Source organism: Rousettus aegyptiacus, unplaced genomic scaffold (genome assembly GCF_014176215.1).
Source record: "Rousettus aegyptiacus isolate mRouAeg1 unplaced genomic scaffold, mRouAeg1.p scaffold_m13_p_5, whole genome shotgun sequence".
In the NCBI taxonomy this organism is placed as follows: domain Eukaryota; kingdom Metazoa; phylum Chordata; class Mammalia; order Chiroptera; family Pteropodidae; genus Rousettus; species Rousettus aegyptiacus.
The window spans coordinates 5,134,613-5,157,637 of NW_023416308.1; the positions used below are offsets into that span (position 1 = coordinate 5,134,613).

The 23,025-nt window shown below is 46.5% G+C and overlaps 1 protein-coding gene and 1 pseudogene across 2 annotated transcripts in view; one reads left to right on the forward strand and one right to left on the reverse strand.

Annotated features, from left to right (window-relative positions):
• CCDC63 (coiled-coil domain containing 63) overlaps positions 1–23,025 on the forward strand; it is a 63,705-nt gene that overhangs the window by 7,773 nt on the left and 32,907 nt on the right. For both annotated transcript variants that reach the window (XM_016149645.2, XM_036221782.1), the window contains exons 3-4: positions 2,060–2,189; positions 2,787–2,966. The gene's annotated coding sequence lies outside the window, so the exon portion shown is untranslated. The remainder of the gene's footprint in view (positions 1–2,059; positions 2,190–2,786; positions 2,967–23,025) is intronic.
• LOC118603593 lies at positions 22,190–22,307 on the reverse strand (annotated as a pseudogene).

The following is a 23,025-nucleotide window of genomic DNA, read 5'->3' on the forward strand; positions in this document are numbered from 1 at the left end:
AGATAGTAAATCTGCCTTGCTTTAAACTGCTAAATTTATGGCCATTTGTTATACAGCAAATTAAAAGCAACAGAGGATCATTTTGAAATAGTAAATGATTCATATTACCCTTCAATCTGAATATATGTAGATATAGATATAAAATGCATGAAGTATGATACTTTACTTTGACTACTAGATATTGAACTCTAAGGTAGTTAGTTTTATTTTTGAATATTTATTAGAATTTAATTAAATTTAAAAATGAACATTTTTAGCTTTATTTAAATAATTTATTTAAAATGTTATTTTAATTTTATATGCACTTTGCCTTTTGATTTTACAAGGTGATTTTAATTTAACAGGTAATTTGATTTTAATAGAAAAAATATTTTAGGAGAATAATAACTTCTAAAAACAAACTATTTTAATTAGTTAATTTTCTACATTAACTTTAATTTACATTTCTGATGAAAATATATTCAAACTTTATATACTTTAATTTCATTTTATTTTTTTATTTCTTTAGATCATCGCTGTTAGCATACAAATTATGTCTCGGTTATAACAACATGATGAACAATTTTGCTAAAATGAAGGGAAGAAAAATAAGTTTTATGGAATAGATATATAGTAATTTATTAATTATGTATGTCTTTTTAAATTATTGATTTAGACATTACTGGCATATCAATACCACATCCAGACATGCACAATGATAATTTAATTCAATCACCTTTGATATTTTGCCAATTTTCAGACGTTTGAGAGCCATAACTTTATACCTATTTTTGACTTGGTTGAAATTAAAGTGTATGTGTTAAAATAAGAAGTTAGGACACATTTTACTTGACAGTTTGTAAACTTGATTTATACCAAGAAAACTTTTAGACATGTGGCCTGTGAGTCTCTTTTTGTACTCTTGTCCCGGCCCTGCAGAAGTCACAGCAGGCGGCCCAATGTTACTTGGAGCTGAGACTCAAACTCACATCTTCCTGGACTATAGGGCCTGGCTATGTGTGCTGTGTGTGACCGGCCCTGGGTCAGCTCATGGTCCAGTAGGGGAACTGCCACCTCAAGAAGGCCACAGAAGTGGAGAGTCAGGAGTCCAGAGAGCCTACAGATCTGGGGTCCAGTGCAAAATGAAATGCATTTTAATTATAATTAAGAAATTATTAAGAACTTCCAAAAGCTGACAGTAGGGAACTAAAGGAACCACGAAGCCGTTCTAAGTGCAGGGCCCTGTGCCACCACAAAAATTTCATGCCGTTGGTCATGGGGCTTCCTGGAGGTGGTGGCTCTCAGTCCCCCTCTCATGCTTATAATGGACAGGATTAGGTGTGGCCAAAAGAAGGGACAAGAGTAAATGGGAAGGATGAGGACCATCTATTTATAGCACTTTCTTTTAAAAACAAATTTATTTAAATGAAAATTTGAGTCATTTCAAGAAAAAAAGGAAATAAAAGCATATGTGATATGCAGATGTGGAAAAAATTGTGATGAGTCATTGGAATGACCGGAGTTTGGGAGATTGCTCTCTGGGTGTGTGTATCTGCAAGCATGTAATTGTGAGTGTGTGCACATGAATTTGTATGTGAATCTTTGAAAAAAAAAAAGCATCTTTGATTGTATCAGTGAAAATGAGTGTGAGTATCTGACTATGGATGTGTGATACTTTTGCAGAAGTGTGTCTGAGCGCGTGTGTACTTACTGTGTGAGTGTTTGTAGGGGAGTCTGTGAGGTTGTGTGCATGCAAACCTTTCTTCTGATCTGCAAGGAGAACGTAAAATGCGGACCTGCTTACACTGGGTGCATTTCCAGCACCTGTGTATATGTCAGCTGTTGCCACAGTAACAATGAACAGGGCAATGGGGAAGACGGCTAAGGCAGTGGGTATGCGGTTTCCTTTTGGGGTGATGAAAGTGTTCTAAAGCTGATTGTAGTGATGGTTGCACAACTGTGAGTATGCTAAAAAACCATTCAATTGTACTATTTAAATGGGTGAATTTTATGGTATGTGAATTTTGTCTCAGTTCAGCTATTATATGAAAACAGCAACCTTTATTTTTTTGTTTGTTAGTCTCCAGGTGAAGCATAGCTCTGCCAGAATCACCTGCGCTTGGCCCCTGGCTACAGTAGATAGAGTTCAAGTGCGTTCTCCAGCTTTCTTCTACATGTCTTTCATCTTCTTTGGATCAGCAACTGCTCAGGTATGTTCATGGTAAATAGCGGAAGTGCAAGGGGGCAGCAGACACATGGAAAGTTTCTTAAAGCTCAGAACTAGCATATCACTTCTGGTCACACTCCATTGGCCAAGAAAAACTTGCATGGCCAAGTCCAAGTCCAACATCAACAGGACGGGAAAGTATGGTTGCCTCGCTTTCAAACACTTCCAGGTCATGTGAGGAAAGGGAGTGGGGAACTGAGAATGATAATCCAATCTACCACACCAGTTGTAACTCCTCGTTCCTGCCCCTTTAGAGATTTGGTTACACATGGCAAAGACCCGAATTCCAGGCCTAGGGCAGGCTTAAGTCTCCCTACAACTTCTACTTGTTTCTATATCTTATTTCCTCTTGCTTCTCTCTTCCTTATGGGTCTCCCCATCTTGGGGCTCACATGCCCATGTAAGCTCTCTTACTGCCAACCTGATTCAAACCCAGATGAGAAGCCCAGCCTCATCCCTATTTTGGAGAGGAAATCCATCACACTCAGCATTCAGGGCATTTAATAACTTTGTTGACGACTTCCAGGCTTATGGAGAAGGATCGTATGACATATTATACAACCTCCCACTGTACTTACAGCTCCGTCACTCTCCCATCTCTGCTTGGAGACTGCCGGGAAGACTTCCTGGAGGAGGTGATGTTTGACCAGATCTTGAGGTTGAAGAGGATTTAGGCACAAGGCAATGACAGGAAAGAACATGCCAGGGAGAGAGAAGAGCATGGATAAAGTGAGGAAACGTCTGATGGAATTGAGAAAATGTAAGTATTTGGCATGGCTGGAGTGAAAGGTATGAGCTAGGCAGTGGCGAGAGGTGGAGGGGTTAGTTAGAGTGTTCTGTGGCCCCGTGAAGTGGCTTGTACTATGTCCAGCTAGGCTTAACCTCCTTTTCCAGAAATACCTTCCATGTATGGTTCTGGGTGAGCATTGGCCGGAAGGGAAATTTGTGTGAGATTTGGAAGGTGAAAAGTGAAACTGAAGCCATGCTTTTTATACTCTGAAGGTTGATGCAAAGCCCCAGGCACTGCAGACACAGGTTCCGATTGGTCCTCTCAGTTGTCCTTGTGGCTCCAAGTTCAACATCCCATGATCCAGTTTGTCCTTGCTCTCATTCATGCCCAGCCTTCCTCTTTGGCAGCTGACCTAAGTGCTGCAAGACAAGACCATTGAATAGACTCCTCTACCAGCTCCTACAATAGTGGATAGTCTGATTCCTGTGATGGGTTCTTTCTCCTGTGGTGTTCATAGTCGTTCTCTGGTCGAACCATGACTGAGACAGCCAGGATCATAGGCCTCTGTATGCCACCCTGAGGCATTTGGACTTCATCCTTTGGAATAGTTTTTCTCAAATTTCAGACATTCAAGGGCCACTGCGACAGAGGTAATGCTAAATATTCACCAAACCCCCTTCTTCCTGAGTGTAAGGCTACACCTTCAGCCTCCCTTGCACTTAGATGGGGCCATTTGACAAAGTTCTGGATGATAGAATGTAGGGTGAAGTGTACATGACCAGGCCTGGTCCCTAAATCTTTCCATGCAGACTCCCTCTCACTTCTCTAGTCTGCCAGCGGAATGCAGAAGGTACAGTGGTGGACCCCAAGGCCTGGAGGGTTTCAGAGCCACTAGGTGGAAGGAGCCTAGGTCCCTGGATGACTCTGTGGAGCAGAGCCCCACCGCTCCCCTCCCTGCCAGTGCCCTACATTGGGTTGTAACATAGAAAACAAAACTATTATGCAAAGCCAGTGAGCTTTGGAATTGTTTGCTAGAGGGGTAGCCGACCTTCATGAAAACAATCATCTTCACAGTTTTAGCCATAACCTTTTTATTGTCTGTATTATTGTTGATTTAATCACTTAAAAATTTAGTCTTTATAACTTTAATTTACTTAAAAAGAGAACTTCTCACCATTTATAAAAAGAAAAACAGCATCACTCATGGTAGAGAAAAGGTAATAGTGAAAAATAAATATAATGACAATCAAGCAGTGACATGAAATTCTTGTTATACCCTGTTCCTGCCAAAGGCTCTGGAGCCTGAGACCTGCTCTCATTTTGCTGTAAAGAGAGATTAATTAGTGCTTAATAGATGTTAAAGACAGGCTAGCACCAAACCAAGACTTTCTCTGTAATGTTCTTAAACCACCAGTGATAATCACACCATACTCTATGAAACTACCTGAGTGAAAGGAAGCTGAACAATCTTAAAACATTTCTTATTATGGAAAATTTCAAACACATACACATAATGAGAATAGTAATATAACTCCATGTGTGCATTACTCATCTTCAACAGCTGTCAACTTTTCTCCATTCTGGTACATATGTTAGCACCCCCTGCCCCCCACACACCACAACTTTCTTTTTTGTTGGAATACCTTAGAATAAATCCCAGGCATCATATAATTTCAACCACAAATACTTTAGTATGTATTTCTAACAATAAGGGCATTTGAAAAAATTCACGATACCATTATTGTACTTAAAAATCAAAAACTCCTTATTATCATTTAATATTCAGTCTATGTTTGGTTTTCCCCAGTGATAACAAAAATGAGGTTTTACGGTTGGTTTGTTTAAATCTGGGTCTGAACAAGGGCACACACTGCATTTGGTTAATAGTTACTTAGTCTCTTTTAATCGTGTGGAGGATTGATCGCAGTAAATGGCCGTTCTCTGTATCCATGGCCTAAGCAATGTGACTTCACAGCTTTTCCTGTTGAGAGGTGGAGTCTCTTTCCCCACCGTAGATACTAGTCTTGATCATGTGACTTGGCTTTGGCCGAAAGGATGCAGCAGAAGTGATGCTGTATGATTTCTGGGGCCACTGAGCCTGCTGCAGACCACAAGAACTGCCCATCTGATCACAGACTCAGGAGAAATAATTATTATTTTAAATCACCACGTCCTAGTGTAATTTACTACATAGCATTACTGTGACAAACAAATAACTGATACAAATATAACTTCCCTTGCTTTTAAAAATGCCATTTACTTGCTAATGACACTAGGTCACAGGTTCGTTAGTTTCTGACATTCTAGATTTTTGCTAATTACATTCCATGTGTTGTTTAATGTTGGTCCCCATGTTTCTTATAAACTGGTAGCAGGCACAAAATGCCTGGTTATTCCACCTTGAGTATTATCAAGATCGATCAGTGGGTTCAGTGAATAATTTTATATAAGGCTAAGATACCCAAGGGGACTTCCTGGAAGAATCAGGCTTGAGTTGGATCTCTTTCAAGGGCAAATGGAATATAGATAGGCCAAGAGAAGGAAGAAATAGCCCAAGCAAAGAGGGAAGGGTAGATAGTATGAGTCAGAGAGTGTTCTGAAAATACAGAGCAAAATCTGGTTAATCATCCTCACACGAGCTTCCATTGTAATCATCTCATCTAGAGGCCAGGGCAGGAACCAGATTTTATCTCAGGTTCTAATAGATTGGCAATGGGTGTGTGATGTATTTTACTGGGAGGCATTGTGAAATCACATTCCTGCTTAGTGGGAAAGGTTGCCGTGATCTGCTCGTGGTGCCTGTCATGGGTCTGGGGTGCTGGGTGGTGGTGTGACTGTCATGGAACTGCCTGAGGTCAGTGATTCTGCCCCACCTCAGGGTCTTTGACATTGGACCCTAGAAGGAAATAAAGGCTAAATGGGATGCCTGACATGGACTGTGGCATTCCTCGTTGGTTGCTTACCAACCTTTATTCACTTTATCTTTGTTAATGGAACCTTAGGTGATAGAGGTTGATTTAGACATGAATGATGACCCAGTTCAGGCCCATGAGAAATAGGAGAAGTCTGCTTCTGGGGCCTCTGCAGATTTTTTTTCTTCCTGAATTAAAAGAAATATGTGAAGAGACACTTCGTACACCAAATTCCTCTGGAGGTGGTTGTGTGAGGGCATGCTACCTGGAGCAGTGGCAGCCGTTTTGTGGCTATGAGGAGACACAGCCAACGTGTTGAGGATGGTGGAGAAGTATGGAAAGGACCTGGGTCTTTGATGAAATTGTTGAGTAATGAACAAACTCTGGAATCACCAGTTAAGGGGTGTGGCATTGGTCAAGGTGAGGCAGGGATTCAGCCCAAGGGGCCAATAATTGGAGACTCTCTATGGACAGCACTCCCAGAAGCTGGGGCAACAAAACCTTCCTTGGAGGAGGACGGAACATTGCTTGTCCATCATTTTGTGAGTGTGTGTGTGTGTGTGTGTGTGTGTGTGTGTCTGCATGCGCGCGCGCACATGCCAGATTGTGATGAAGATTCATTCCATAGTGTGGGACCTGGTTAAAGTGGTCCGGAAGCCTCTGGTTAGGCTGTCACACTTCCACCCGAGTTGTTTTCCTCCTAATCGCCTTTTGGGGTGTAGTAACCTTTTCTGAGGCTCCACTTTGGAGAGGCAGTCCAGTCCTGGGGAGACAGCCCTCTGGCATATTTAAATACCAGCTCCGAGCTGAGCCCTCAGTGCCTCCCATGCATTAAGAAATGGCAGCTGCTGCCAGTGTCCCAAATGAAAATGACTAAGGAGGATTAAAGCCAAGTGATGTCGTCATCATCCCTGATGAAACCCACACAAGAGCCCTCTGGTCCTCCTGGGTGCTCCTTTAGCCTGTTTTGGTAGGCTCCTTCTTTACCCCAGTTTATTTCTAACTCCCTTCCCCAGCAGATTGTCTTTAGCAATTGTAATTTAAGTCATGTAATTATAAGTGGGTTAGAGCCTCAGAACAAGCTCTGCTCTCGGGAGGAATCTGGAGGAACCGCTCAACGCTGTTGATTTACAAAACCCTCCATTAGTGGCTCCTTGATTGTGTGCCTAAAACAGTGGAGAAAGGAGGATAAAAATCATAGGGGCTGTGCCCCTGCCCTCTGACTGGGAAGGACGCCCCAGCTTTCTGCAGAGCAGGAATTAGTCAGGCTTCCTGTGCGCCAGATCCCCTGGGGAGCTTGCTGAAATGCAGATTCTTTGGCCTCCCCCGAAGATCCAATGAATTGGGTTCTCTAGGGAGATGAGACCCAGGAATCTGTATCTTAAAAAAACTTCTCTCTGTTGAAATAATTCTACTCTTGCCGGAAACGTTGCAAGGATAGTGCAAGGATTTATGTATACCCTTTATCCTGATTTTTGCCACAGTTGCTCTATCATTTCTCTCTTTCCACGCATAAATATGCATATTGTTTTTTTCTGAATCATTCAAAAAGTTACAAAGGTGATGCCTCTTTACCTGCGGTCATCTCCTAAGAACAAGGAGATTCTCTTATATAACCAAGTAAAATATAATCATCAAATTCAGGATACTGAGTATGACGCAGTACTATTATCTAAGCCACAGTCCATAACAGAGTTCCCTAATGGTCCTCCCTCCCCTTTTCAATAATCTAGAGTCACACAGTGCTTTTAAGTGGTCTTTTCTTTCTTGTCTCTTCTAATTTGAAACAGTTCCTCAAACTTTTTTTTTTTTTTTTTGGTGGTTCATGACCTTGACACTTTGAAGCACCTAGACAAATTGTTGGGGAGAATGCCCCTCTGTTTGCATTTTTAACATCTCCCTTGACCTTGAGCCCTTTGAGAGGATTGGGCAGCCCTAAGATGCAAATACTCACAACTCTTACCTCTTAATAATGCCAAAGGACTTTAAAAAAAAAAAAAAAAGCTTTGTGGGGCACCAGATTTAGCTCCTTGTGGGGTTTAGAATTTGGGATTTGAAAAAAAAATAAAAAACATCCGATTTGCTTGGAACTCAAATCCGAGAGATTTCTTTAATTGCCTGGGTTGCTAAGCTGGTGGAGTCTGAAGGGATCCTGCTGGGCCTTTAATTTCTCTGACTTTGATCCTTTGGAAGGCGGGAGGGTTCTGGCAAGGTCAGCGAGCAGGTTGCTGGTTTGGGGTGGGAGGCGGCCTAGGGGGAAGCAGAAGGGGAAAGAGGAGTCCAGACCGGCAGGAAGAAACAGAGCAACCATTTCCTCCACGGAGGGACACGCGGGCACCTGGGTGCTTGCGGGGACTTCCTCACCCAGTCCCCACCACCGTTCCCGGGTGAAACATCCTCAGCTCTGTTTTGCAGAGGGGGCGGGGCGACCAAGGCTGAGAAAGGTGACTTCACTTATCCCTCGTCGCTTAGCTGGGAAGTAGCTGAGCTGATTTGAACCTAAGTCTGTCTGACAGGACACTCCTCTTACCAGGGAACAATGCATAAAGGCAAATTCGTGGTTCAAATGGGAATTCTAGAAATAGGAGGGCAGGCACGGGGCAGCCCAACTCTCGTCTTTGATTGGCAGCACTTTGGCGGGGTGTCAGGGTGATAGTGAGGTGTTTTGCTCTGACACAATGCCTAGGAGGATCACCTGCTCCAATCCCTGCTTAGCCACTTCTGAGCTTTGTCACCTTGGCAAGTTGGCTAACTTCTCTGTGCCTAACTTTTCTTTCCGTAAAATGGAGATGACCATGTTTGCTACCGTATAGCATGTCCTAAGGATTAAATGCGTTCATGTAGTAAACTGCTCTGAAGAGAGTTTGGTAAACGGTATGAGTTACGTTAATGTTCACTGTCACCTCCTCCCGTTATCTGTTGTAAACCGTGGGTGTGGAGCTGAGAGGATGGAGCACCTTTGGTGGATTCACTCCTCCCCCTGTTGCCTGGGTCCTTACCCTGACTCTCTGGCCTTCAGACCCTCTCAGGAGGAGGTTAACCCTGTCTGGCCTAGAGAACTCTCAGTTCTTATATTTCAGGGTTGAGCTGGGAGCTCTGGTTAAATGTCAGCATCTCCTGGTGGCCAGGCCGGATCTAGCTTACCACTGTAAACTCCCCAAACACCCCAAGTTCTTGTTCACTCATGGACACACTCAGAGCCTTTATTGAACACCTGTTGTGTGCCAGTCACTGTGCAGTGTGCAGGAAAAATAGGAGACAAGGTCCCCACCCTCATGAAGCTTACATGCTAGAGGGGGTGACAGACAGCAGAGAAGTAAACAACAAATAAATGAATATATAATAGAGAAAAATAATGACAATGAAAATAAAAACAAGGCAAAGCAGGGAAAGGGGTTAGAGAGTGACTAGGAGGGTAACGGCAGGGGTGGAGTGAGTATTTTAGATTCAAGTAAGTGCCTCTTCTTGGAACACTCTGGGATATTCTGAAATACCTGGATGGCCAGGTAAAAGTCTCTGGGACTATGTTGCAGACACTGCCATCATTTCTAAGGGGTCTCCTGTCAGTAACTCTGCCCCCTCCAACACATCCTCCACACTGCAGCCAACGTGATCTTTCCAGGTATGATCACGTCACCCACTTGCTTCTCACTGTGGCCAGGATGGGGACTAAAATCTTCATGCAGCCCGTCAGACCCGCCCTTCAGTCTCTGCCCCTCCCTTAGCCCAGTTGCACCCTCTCCCGTGGTGGGGCCCAGCCAGCTAAGCTGCTGGGAATACCCTTGCTGCTTTTTGCCTTGGTAATACCCATTCTCTCTCCCAGCGTAAATGTCCCTTCCTCCAGGAAGCCTTCTGCAACTAGGTCAGATCCCCAGTTATAAATTGCCATCGATTTCTGGGACTTTTCCTGCTTAGCACTTGCAATAAATTCAGCACACAAGGAATCCCATATAAGTGTTTTTCTTCTGATAGTATTGGGGAAAAAAAAGATTCTTATTTCCACCCTGATCTGCAGGTTCAGAATTTATGGGGCTGGCTTCTGCCACTCATATTTTTAACAAGCTCCCTGGTACCTACTAAATCATGAGGACCCACCAGTGGAATTCCAAGGCACTCCTGGGGCCAGTTGGATACTTGCTAGTTTTTTGGGATCCAAGACAATTGGCTAATTTTGAAATCAGAAAAGAATAAAAACTGCCCCCTCCCTCCAAGGAAAACTTTTCCTGTCCTCGAGGGGTTTTCCTGTCAGAATTCCGAGCCCAAGCATTGAACTCCCCCTGGAAAGGCCCAGGATTCCAGTCCTGCCTGGTCTTCTCAATGGGCAGTCAGTGCCCCCTCACCCCACCCTGTTTACCATCTTCAGACCCTGCCCTGTTTCAAAGGAGGCCAGGCCCCACTTGACCCATGCTCGCTGACGACAGGTCGGAGGAGCAAGTGAATTGTGCAAGTTGTTGCAAGTGCCACACCCTTGGCCTCTCAGGAGCACAAATTGTTCCTGACACTTTGTGTTGCTGGAGGCAAAGGGAGATGCTAGCTTACCTCGGCCTGCTCTCTGGGCATTAGAGTGGGTCCCAGTATTCTCTCCGGCAGCAAACTGTCGTCCACCCAGTCAGTGACCCCGACTGAACCTGGGCTGCCCTCCTTGGCACAGAAAACACTGACTTCTTTTCTTCCCCCTCATTTGCTACCAGGACGTTTTACCGATCATCATTGTAATAGCTAGTGTTTCTTGCCAATTTACTCTTCATACCCATCATCTAAATCCTCAAAAAGACCTTAGGAGACAGGATTAGTGTTATACCCAATTTACTGAATAGGAAATTGAGGTCTGGAGAGCTGTGGCAAAGACTGCTGCCTGTCTCCCAATGCTCATTCTAAAGTTTCGCTCTTCTAGAGTAAAAGAAATCCAATTTTTAGCAAGAAATGTGAATATACTAAAAAGCACTGAATTGTACACTCTAAATGGGTGAATCGTATGATCTGGAAATCATATGCCAAAAGCGGCTTAAAAAAAATTAGTAGTGCTGAGGTCGAGAAAGCCTGGACTTGTAGGTAATTCGATGGTAGAAAATTGGGGGATCAGGTTAGGGGACCATGCAGGGCAGGCTAAGGAGTTTGAACTTTAGTACCACTGACAGGTGACAAGGTTAGTGGATTCATCCCTAGGTGTACATCCATATTTCAGGATTCTTTGAGCACCTACTTTGCGCTGGGTGTTTTCATGCGCATCACCCTGTGTGATCCCTGTGATGGGTTTGTAGTTAGGCCTGCATCCCATTGTGGAAATGAGTAAGCGGAGGCTCAGAGAGATTTGCTGACTTGATAGAGGCAGCACAGCTGGTAAATTGTATAGCTGGGGTCTGAATGCACTTGGATTTGTCCTTGACCCCAAAGGCTTTCCACTGCTGTACGCTGACTCTCAGTAGCCATCTGCCCTGGCTCGTCCTGCCACAGCCCTGGTTGCAGCCAGGAGTCCTGGGGGCACCCCAGGAGGCCCTCCCCAGAGTGCTGACGCTAGTCCCAAGCCGCAGTTGGCATCTGGATGGGGGTTAGTTGCTTAGCAACAGGGATGCAGGTTCGGCCCTGAGCCAAGGGAACCACCTCTTCAGAGTCTTGGCTGTGGGAACTTCAAGGCAAACAGCCCCAGGAGGGCCTGAGGGAGCCAGAGCCTGGAATGAGTGGGGAAAGCAGAACAGCTACGCCCCTGCGAGGGTTTCCGGAGGTGGGGACGCTTGCTCCTTAGGGGAAGACTCGGCTTCAGGGAACAGTGAAAGGAAGCAAGGAGACCCGGGTCAATCTTATTATCATTATAATTATTATTATTACCACCACAGCTGTGTTTCTTCAGCGCTGGGTGCCAGGCGCTGTGCTTAGTGCTGTGTATTCCATAATCCTCCCCACACCCCAAGCCGTAAGTTACTATTATCTTCTCCCCTTTGCAAAGGAGGAACCGGGGTTCATAGAGGTTAATTGACTTGTCACGCAGCAGAAAGTGGGGAAGCTGGGATTTGACCCCAGGCCTCTCTGATACACCATCTCGGCCCCCATTTCAGCCCTGGCTGGGCACTTGACGGGGAAAATCCACTATGTGGCTCCCAAGGCCCTGTGTGGCCTGTCCCACTCTCCCTGTCACTCTGCTTGATCCAAGCATACCGTCCTTGCTTCATTTCCAGCCTCCTTTTGGCCACTTTGCACTTGCCGTTGCCTCTGCCTGGGATGCTCTTCTGTTCGCTTGGTTTACTCCTACTCTTCCTTCTTGTCTCCAGTGGAACATCGTTCATTCATCCGTTGATCTGAACATAGTTGTCGAGTGCCTCCCAATGCCAGGTAAACATTAGTAAATAACATATAGATGACTCCAGCCCTCTTGCAGCTTACAAGCTAGTGAAAGAGACTATCAATGAATAGACAAGCCAATAAAGACAATCGCAAACTCCCACTTCCGCCGGGAAACATTCCGGCTCCCCTGCCCTTTGGCAAGAATAGATCAGAAAACCCCTTCAGATGTGCTCGTGGTCTTTCATAGTGTTTAGCTCACTGATGATTAATTAACTAATTAATTGTATAAATTATTGGTCTCCTCTCCTAGGCTGTACATTCTGTGAGGCCAGGGACTGCAAGGCTGTACTATGAGGGTCTGTGAGATAGTACTGTTATTATCGGAGGAAACTGAGGCACAGAGAGTTTAATTGGCTTGCCCAAGGCCACAGCTGGAAGCTGGTGGAGCAGGGATTTGAACGGATGTTTTTAATCAGTAGGTTATGAGTAAGTTAGGAAGAAAGGAAGGAAGGGAAAGAGAGAGAGGAAGGAAGGCGGAGGGAGAAAGGAAAGGAAGGAAAGGAAGGAAGGAAGGAGGGAAGGAAAGAAGGAAGGAAGAAGGAAAGAAGAGAGGGAAGAAAGAAAATAGGAAAATGGGAAGAAAGGAAGGATGAACCGAGTTCCCTGCCAGCAGAGCCCATCATCAGTGGTCGCGTCTCCCCGGCCAGTCAGGTCCCGCCCGCAGTCGTCCTGTGTCTCACGGTCAGGCCCACCCTGCCTTTCCTGCAGCTGCGTGGCAGCCCAGGGTTGCACAACAGGCTGGGAAGCTCCTTATGTAACCTGCCACCCACAAGTTTGTTTGGGGCCAGGGGGAGGGAGCATGAGGAGGCGACTTTGAATGTCATAGGGGCCTTTTGGGAACAGCAAGCATTCCAACCTCTGCTTCTTAGCTGAGCAAACCGAGGTCTCAAGAGTGTGATCTCACAGAATCTGAATCCAGCCCAGGTTCTAGAAAGTACTCGGTTACTCTGGCCCAGTGTTCCAGAGAGTACATTCTCACAAGTCTGTGAGCCAATAACCTGGGCTTTCTGGGACCTTCTGTGTTCTCATATCAAGGAAGGATTCTGGCCAGAGAGCCTCAGAGGACAGTTTTATGCAGGGCTGGGGCTAGGAAACAGAAGTCTGGTGTTATGTGCCATGCAGTGTGCTAAGAGTTTTACATGAATCCATGTCTCTACGAGTATATAGCGAAGAAAATTTTATGGTCTCTTTTTGACATAATTTTTTCCCTTTTCTTATTATTTTTGTGACCATGGGCAAGTCCCTTCATGCTTGTGAGGTTCCATTTCTGTTTGACATTAGAAGGATGAAGGGACTTACCCAAACATACTAGTAAGAAGGAAAGCCAAATTTGTCCATCCACAAATTTCCTGAGTCCTTAATATATGAGAAATTATTACTAATTTGGGGCAGGAGTGGGCAGAGCTGATTAAGACTGTACTTCTGCTCTCAAGGAGATTACAGTCTTGAGAAAGAATAGCGAATGTGTTTTTTTCTTGACAAATCTGAATTGTTTGATAATGGCTGCCTGCCTGGATGGCTGCATCCTGGCTCCGTGGTTGATTGATTAGTAATGTCTGCCACAGGATCCGACATGGAGAACTAAGTGTTTGCCATGCCTGGAGTTGGAGACACCAGAGGCAGAATCTGGAATGGCTTTTGAGGTGGCCAGACAGAGACCGCTAAGGTTATTGGGATGATGGCTGAGTGCTGACTCTTGCCATGTGAACCCTGACAGCAGTGACCCAGGGAGGTAGCGCTGTCAGCATCACTCCTGGCAGGACCCCAGGGGTAGCATTCACGCAGCAGTCTGTGTAAATGGCGCCCCCTGCTGCACTGACATAATATCTCCTGCAGTTGTAGGACATGGCAGCCTGAATGAAGAGGCAGAGGCCCAGGGAGGTTAAGTCACTTGCCTAAGTCACATAGTGAGCACGTGGCAGAGGTAGGATTTGAGCTGAGGTCTGTCTGACTCCACAGCTCAAGCCTGTAACCACCGTGCCCTCTTGCCCACCACCGATCTGCCAAATCTGGAAAACGGTTTGCCCCTGACTGAACCTTGGGATATTGCTTAAGTCATGCAGTTTGCCCACGTGGAGGCATTTCCCTGCAGGCATGCACAGCAAAGGAGCTCACATGTGCACAGTCGTGAGCACAGGGCCTGTGAAAGTAACGCAGAGCGGTGAGGAGGAAGGTGGCTGGTCGACTGAACCCCACTTTGCAGCTACATGTGAGAAGGGCAGCCCTAACAGAGAGAGGGCGGCAGCATGCAGCATTTGCAACACAAGGGATGCAGACGGGTGCTTGGGCTTAGGGTAAAGAGGTAAAGGGGGCTGCGAAAACAGATTTGGGGTACCAGGAGTGCTCAGCTCTCAAGGAGGCTGCTGGCGTCTTCATCTCCAGGTGTATCAGTCAGTTAGGGTTCCACAGGAGATGTGGGGGTGACCGATGAGCACTAATGAAGGGACTTGCGATAGAGCTGTGGGCAGGGGACGGGGAACTAGCAGGGGACTGGCAGGAGCAGGAAGCCCCTGTCCTGCAGGCGCGAGGGGAAGGGCTGTTCTGGAATCTGGCGAGAGCCGTAGCCTTGAGACAGAAATGCAGTTCCCCCTGGCAGGCCACACGCATCCGGACAGCATGGGGACAGCCCCCCAAACCTCATGGACTAAGAGCGGACAGGGGACACTGGGGTGCTCTTATCACAAGGAGACAGACATTTATTACACAGCCCTGACAAAGATGATTTTAGAACATTCTAGCCATGCTTGAGTGTTTTAATTTGATGACCATCGACTTGATCAGCTTTTCTTTTCCTAGGGCATTAAATTATGTGGAAAATGGTGGACCTTTGGATTGTTGCCAGTTCAGGGCAGGGCAGGGTATTCGGGGGGCGACCGAGGGATGAAGAGATACAGTCCTACGTCAGGCTGCCGCCACATTCAAGTCAAGGATGCTCCCAGAAGGTGAGAAACACACCGTTCTCACACTCCCTGCTGTCACTAATCAGCGACTGTCTCAGGAGCAGGTGTGCGTGAGCGGATTTTGGGGTCACAGCAGGTAATCCGGTCTGGCCAGGCTGAAGCAGGAGACCAGGCTCTCTGTCTGATTCTGAGCCACTGGATAAGGGGATTAATCTAAATCTCTCGAAGGAGAGGACAATTCTCAAGAAAGCCTGTGACCCAAGAAACCAGAGTTGGACTTAGTGACCTCAGGCTCGCTCACTGGGATCGTTTAGGAAAGCCGCCACTGTGATTGAGACCCCCTGGGATGTGGGGGAAGAAAACGTGGCGCTCAGAGGGTACTGGAAAGAGTGAAAATAGAATCTCGGGGCGGGGCTCGGGTGAACTGGTGGGGAGGTTATGCCGTCCTCAGGGTCATCGTTAAGACCCAGTGTTAGTTGGTTGTCATGAAACAACCAACTGGGCTGGATTTGGATCCTGACGATGCCTCTTACTGTGTGACACTGGGCCTCAGTTTCCTCATCGGTAAAATTGGACAATAGAACCCACCTCTCGGAGATGTTTTGAACGAATGAATGAATGCTTGCAAATGCCTAGAACAGTGCCTGATATGTGGCAAAAAGCATCATGTATAAATGCTTGCTAAATAAATAGGTAAATAAGAATGTAGGTCTTTTGTTGTTGGATCTCCTAGTCTTTGAAGGGCAGGAAATCTGGAAGTCCGTGTTTTAATAATCATATTAATGGCAGACACTCGGGCAGTTTAGAAACACCCTGCGTATTGACACAACATGCTGAGTTAGATACTGTCATCACGTCCATTTTGCAGGTGGGGAAACTGAGCTACAGAGAGGTCACATAACTTGCCCTGAAGTTACACACTGGCAACAGGTGGACGTGGGATCTAGGGTGACTGACTGTCCCGGTGTTAGCCCTGGAAATCCTGTGTTCCAGGAAACCCTCCGTTCTGGGAAAACCAGCACGATTGATTGCCCTGGATTCGGACCTGCTCAGTCCAGCCCCAGCGCCCTGTGCTTAACCATTGGACTCTCCCTTCTCTTGCATGCATGTTCCCGATTTTTAAATGTTCCCACCTGTGGGCCAGTTTGCAATTCCTGAAAGAATCTGATGTTCCATGGCATTAGATTTTCCACGTGTTATAGAGATGCGCTTCAGTTTTTCCATCTGAAAAATGGGGAAAGAATAATACAGGCAAAGGATAATTGCGAAGATTAAATGAGTTCACACATGTAAAGCGCTTAGAACCGCGCCGGGCACAAAGAAAGTGCGATAAAACTGTTTGCGTGTATTATTGTTGTTAGACATTTACTTCCTCGATACCCCCTTGGACTTCCTGACTCTGAATCGCCCGGCTTGGGAATCTGGCATCTGTTACTATTTCTGTTGTTTTTAATAGCACGTCCCCCACACAACCATTGGGGAGTCTGGACTCCTGGGGGCAAGTCTGAGTTCCACAAGTAGTGCATGTATGACTTCGGACAAGTTCCCTTGCCTATCTGTGCTGCACTGTCGTCCTTGTGCAAAGCACCAATGTTTAGGGGTCTAGAGGCTTCTAGAACCTCTTAGAAAGGGAAGGCATTTGTTATAAGGCAGGTGAGGAGGTAAAGATGGAAGAAGGGAAGCCCCACATAATATGTGGAGGGGACTCAGGATTCAGGCTGGGGGCCTAGACTAGTGGAGAGTCAGGGCTGACGAAAGGGGCGTCTCGCTCTCCCCCCACGCGCCAGTTATCAAGCTGCTGTCTCTCAGCTCCAAGCTGTCCTTCCATGCTTTGCTCTCCGATGCTGGGGCTGGGACCCACTGGGGCCCACAGTGCTACAGCCCTGCTTTGTCCACTGCTCCGGGTAGACCATTTCAATAGGGGGCATGTGCCAGAGGCTGCAGGCTGCGGGAAAGACAAGGGACTTGCTTCTTCCTGCTCTTGTCTGTTCTGGTCACTGTCACCCAAGCAACACTTCTTCATTCTGGCAGTGGACATTGGTTCTAGTCTCTGTTTTTTTTACATATACCCTGGAACCAACCTCACTGTGTCCCTACAGATCTCTCAGCAACGCATGCTGAGCACCCCTACTCAGAGGTCTCAGTCCCAGTTCCGAGGGACCTCTTCTCTGAGCCTCTGGGTTGTGACACTCTAACCTGTACCCTTGTTCAGTCCTCCAATATCTATTCTTATTCTCTCTGTTAAAATGACTGTGATGGCTCCCATTTTTCTGACGGCTGCCCTGACCGATGTACTCTGTGCCCACTAAGTGGCCTGCGTACTCTGAGACCCAAGCTGAAGGAGCAGCCACTACCCGGAAGTTGCCAGGCACTGTAGCAGAGGGGAGAAAGCCTAGTGAACCCCCTGCTAGCTCTTAAAGCTTCTGTCTGAAAGTGACTTGTCACTTCTGTCCACAGTTCATTGGCCAAAATAAGTCATGTGACCATGTCTGAGTCAGCAGGGGATGGGCAGTGAATATTTATGACCAGTTGTACAATCTACTAGTATGTCTTTGGAAAGACCCAGAAACTATACTCTGCTCTCTTTTCCTGACAGCCAACCCTGATCGAATCCCTAATTAGATTTTCCTGAATTATAATAATAATCAGCAAGTTATTGTACATTTACTATGTGCCAACCTAAGCACTGGTTTTCGGAGTGTCCGTATGTTGGGAAGATTTCCCAAGATGTACTGGAACCAACCTCCAAAGCATACGGGACCGAGAGATGGAAGAAAGGCTGACAACTCCAGAATTAAACAGTGTGTATTAAGGGAACTTATGGAAAGGAGCAGCAAGACACAGTGGATGTCCCCACCAGAAAGGGGACAGGGACTCACTGAAAGCAACTTGCTTCTTAAGATGGCATCAGTCATGTCAAGCGCTAGAAACGATTTTGCCAAACACCATGAAGTAGGTAGCTATTACCCCGGTTTCTTGGAAAAATAAACCGAGGCTCAGAGAGGGGACGTGACTTGCCTAAGGCTACAGAGCTGCAAGAGGCAAAGCTGAGATTTGCACCCAAGCCTGTCAGACTGAAGCCCAAATTCTTCAACTCTGCACTCCGTGAGGTGTCCCTCCTAGCTCTCGTTCCAGAAACCTGAGAGAGGGTGAACAAGGAAAACCAGGTATTTAAATAGATTCAGCTCCTTAAACTGGCAAATCCTGCCTCCCACTCAAGGTTGCAGGTTCTTTGTAAGGAGGGGCCCAGTTCTGGAGCTCAGCAATCCAGATAAACCTCCCCAAGATTCTGCTCTGTGAGCCCACCCCTACTGCTGGCCTTGGTTCTTGGTTTTCACCTTCCAGCACCGTGCTCGACCCCAGCTCAGAATTCTGCCCCTAGAGCGTTCTCAGGGTCTAGGATCCCACGAGTCTGAGGTCTCTCAGGGCCGTGGAGCCCCTCAAGGTCCAGAGGACACTGGGCTGTGCTTGGGACAACAGCCATTCGAGTCTTGTCCCAGCAGACATTGATTTTTCCCCCCCAGTTAGCCTATAATCCCTTAGAGATCAGAACTGTGTCTTTTGTATCTTCTGCATGACATTAATGACAGCTGATGCCCTCAGACCTCCCAGGCATCAGCCACCATCCGAGGTGACTGTTCTAAGGATACCCAAGATGTGTTTTAATCGGGTCTGGCAAGACGCACAGGCATGGGGATGACTGTCATGAAGGGAGAAGTTTATACTCTCAGATTCCTGGAAATGGGAGGCACAGCACACGGAGGGCATTTAGGAAAAACCCGTCCCCTGTGTGTCTCTTTTACTCGCATACGACTGCCGCATCCACAGCACTTCTGCATCAGGTGTGTGGGTTTTTCCCGCATCAAGCAGTTCTCCGAGACACCAGCTGGGTGTCCTGTAATTTAACTCAATTCTGACACTGTCTACCTGGAGATAGCGTCGGGTCCCAGCGATCAAGGGCTCACTCCCCTGAGACTGCCCCCCACTTCAGACGCCAATCATAAGTAGTAGGTCCCCAGTTTACCCACAGCTTCTGCCCGACTTGGCTACAATTTGAGGCTTCCATGACCTCCTCCCTTTTGAATTCAGTTATTTGCTAGAACAGCTCACAGAAGTCAAGGACTTAGGTTTTCCAGTTTATTATATAATAAAGGCCAGATCTTGGGAAAAGCCAGATGGAAGAGAAGCTGGGGCATGTGAGGGGGAAGGGCACAGAGCTTCCACGCCCTCTCGGGAGCATCGCCTCCCAGCGCCTCCACGTGTTCACCTGCCCAGAAGCTTTTCAAACCCCGTACTTTGGGAATGTTTATAGAGGCTTCATCACCGGGGCATAAGCCATCATTTGCTGCAAATGCCCAGCTTCTGGTTGTGGCTTCGTCTCTCTGGTGATCAGCCCCCAACTCTAGGGGCCTACCAAGAGTCACCGCTTTAGGACGAATGATATTACTGTCACCCAGGAAATTCTGAAGGATTTAGGATCTCTGTGTCAGGAACCTGGATCAAAGACCAAATGTGTTTTTAGTGCTCTTACCACTTAGAAAATTACAAGGATTTTCGGAGCTTCCAGTCTTCTCTCTCTCTCTCCCTAGCTCAGTGTGCTTTACCTGTTCATAGCCTCACCTGTGGGGGTGGGAACATGACAGAGAGAGGAAGATAGTAAGTGTGGGGAGCAGGGAGGGCCCAGTATTTACTTTTTTAAAAAGACGGAAGCGTTGGCCCTGCTGCTGGTGCCAAATTGAAATTAATGCTGGCTTCATTCCCAGGCTGGTTCCCATCTCCACTGGAGGGCAGAGTGTCTGAACCATTGAATCCAAGAATGTCACTCAGTTGGTTGTCAAGGTGGGGAAGGAAGTGGCAGTCAGGGCCCCAGAAGAAAACTGAATCTAGCTCAGATGAGGTCACGGGACTTTAGAGAAGGGACTTCTCTCAGAGTGTGGGCAGGGTTATGGATCAGAATGGAGGTTGAGGCATTGAGAGACTAGCAGCCGAGGGAAGCCATCTCCATAGGAGAGGTAGGAAGAGGCAGGGGAAGGCAAGTGTAACAAGTCCCGTGAGGGCGAGAGCTGGGGGGACGGCCATCTGGACAGGCGCTGTAGCTGTGAGGTTGGCGCTACCTCTGGAGTCACGCCATGCCGAAGCTGGGAGGGAGTTTGAGAGGAATGCCCCACCTCTGTCTCCCCCCTACCTCTGGATCTCCTACTGGTCCCTCCCGGGGACCAAACCCTACAAGAATCCAAAAGACAAGGGAGCCCTTGGGTGACGTGGACCATAACCCGCTTCTGGGGACACAGGGCAAGCAGAGGAGGGTGTAGAATGAATTGGGGGCGGGGTAGGCAAGACAATACAGGTGTACTATACATATGCTCAATACACGTGGTTATTTTTATAACTATTTTTCAAAGCTCCAGAATGTCTTATTAATAGATATGCCACAGTTTACTTAAAAAATACTTCTCTTGTTCATCTTTGTAGAGAACTGCTTTATTGAAGTACCATGTACTTGTATAAAAACTGTATACCAGAAGTGCACTGTTTGATGAATTTTCACAAGTGAGCTTATCCGTGTAACCGGTTGAAGAAACAACATCCCCAACACCCTGGAAGTCCCCCGACTCCACTTCTAGTACCCCTATTCCACTTCCCCTCCCCCAGGTCACCTGTATTCTGACTTACAATAGCACAGGCTCATTCTCCCTAATTTTGTATTTTTAATAAACAACATCCTTCAATAGGAGCTCTGTGGGGTCTGGCTCTTTTCACTCTGCATGTTTATTTTGTTGATCTTGACTTATTTCCACTTTCTCCTGTAGAGATAATATCACAATGGGCATTTTTGTGCCTATGGATTTTTTTTTTTTTTTTTTTTTTTTTTTTTTGCCATTGACTTATTTTCTTAGGAGGATTCTCCAGATTTAGGTTTCCTGGGCTGAAGGGTATAAACATTTTTATTGTTTTTGCTGTTTGAGGCCAAGATACCTTCTTTCTCTCAGAAGTCCGCCGCTGAGATTATAATTGGTGATTCTGGCTTCAGTGGGAGGGAAGCCGAGAGGGGCCAGGTCTGGACCCCACTGGGGAGGAATCTGAAACTCTAAATACTTACAATGCCTGCTCCCTTGGCGTATGACCGCTGCAAATGACAGAAGCCTCTCTGGCTGATTTAGGCAGACGTGGAGTTTATCTAAGGCCATTGGGCAGCCCACAGATTTAGTGGTGGGCTTGTGCTTCTGTGGCGGGAACAAACTCAGATTCCCTGCCACTGGGCTCGGGCACGTTAGCTCCTGCTCTGTGCACTGGATGTTCAGCCGGCACCTATCTCAAAAATTCCCCAGCAGACTTGCCCCGCATCTCACTGGCCACCCCCAAAGCTCGGGTGGGCGCACCTTGTATAAGATTCAGTGTTTTCCACCCAATTCTGGAACATAAATCAGGATTTTCTCAGCAAGGAAGACGTGAGGGAGGGGCTTTTTGTGTGTGGCCAACTTTTGAGCAGTGTATACAGTGGGGTAAAATGGCTGCCTCACCCCTGACTCTAACACCCAACACCTACTAATCAGTCTTTTGTCTCCCAGGGAATTTTGTATCCAACATGGTGATTAGGCCTCTCAACAGGGCTGAAGAAAAAGGCACAGGGCTGGCATATGGGCGGCCTCCTTTGCTGAGTTACCCAAAGACAAACTACGCCAGTACCAAGGGCACCAGCGAAATAGAGACACCCAAAAGTCCCCCCCCCCTCCAAATAATTTGTTATTTCATTTTAAAAAGTGTCGTGGCAGAAGTCAGAATCCTGTTGGATTGCCTGAGCCTTATCTGTGGATTAGTGCTGTTCTTATCTTGAATGTCATAGGTGCGGTGAAATATTTTATAGTCTTTTCAGGCTTTAAAGTCCTGAATTTGGCCCTGGCAGTCGGAAGAAGTTAAGGCTCAGAGAGGTCAACTGACTTTTTAAAAAGTGCACACAACGAATCAGTGGCAGAGCCAGGACTAGAACCTGGATGGTTTTTTGTTTTGGTTTTTTTCTTTTTTTTAGACAAGGCAACCCTTGGTTGATCTCACAGATTGCAAGAACCTTGTCAGTTTACAATCCCTTATTTTTCATTTTTCACACCTACAGCATCTGATCTTCCTAGGCGGTCTCCCATCCAAGTACTAACCATCCCGATCCTGCTTAGCTTACGAGATCTGACGGGATCGGGTTTGTTCAGGGCGGCATGGCCGTAGACTTAGAACCTGGCTGCTTTAACACCTAGTCTAGTGTTCTCTCCATTATACCCCTGTGCCTTCCCTGCCTGTTCCCCATTTTTTTGAGAATTATTTTCACAGTCCCTGCAGAGGGGCTGTTATGCCACTTAATCACAGCCCCCTGGCCCATGTGTTTGGGTCAACAGTGGAAATCAACTGTAGACTGAGTGAATTGGATTCTCTTCCCAGGAAGTTGAGATTAGGATACTGATTTTTTAAAACTGGGTTCCAAAATGGGAATTCGTGAGAAACAAGCTGATTGGAAGAGGGGAGAGCAGAGAAAAGAATCTTTAAAAATAAGAGGCCAGATTGAGAGATCAGGTGATTCCAGAGAGAGAGGGAGCGCGCGAGCTAGCTAGAGAGAGGTACCACCTTGGTTTCTGACAGCTTTCTAGGTCTTGGTTCTTGTTCCCAGGGGGATCTGCCTCCAGATTACACATAATTACCCTCTATTCATATTTAGCATGCTTTTGGCTGTAAGTAATAGAAATTGCAATCCAGATTGGCTTAAACAATAAGAAAACTATTCATTCCTTTAACACGAAGTGCAGAGCCAAGGGGGATTTCAGGCATGGTACGATTAGAGTTCCAACGACATTCTTCTGCAATTCTCTCTTGACTCCTCCTTCCACAATGTGTCGGCTTTGATCTCACACTGGCTTTCCTCATGGTTACAAGAGGGCTGCTAGCAACAACAGG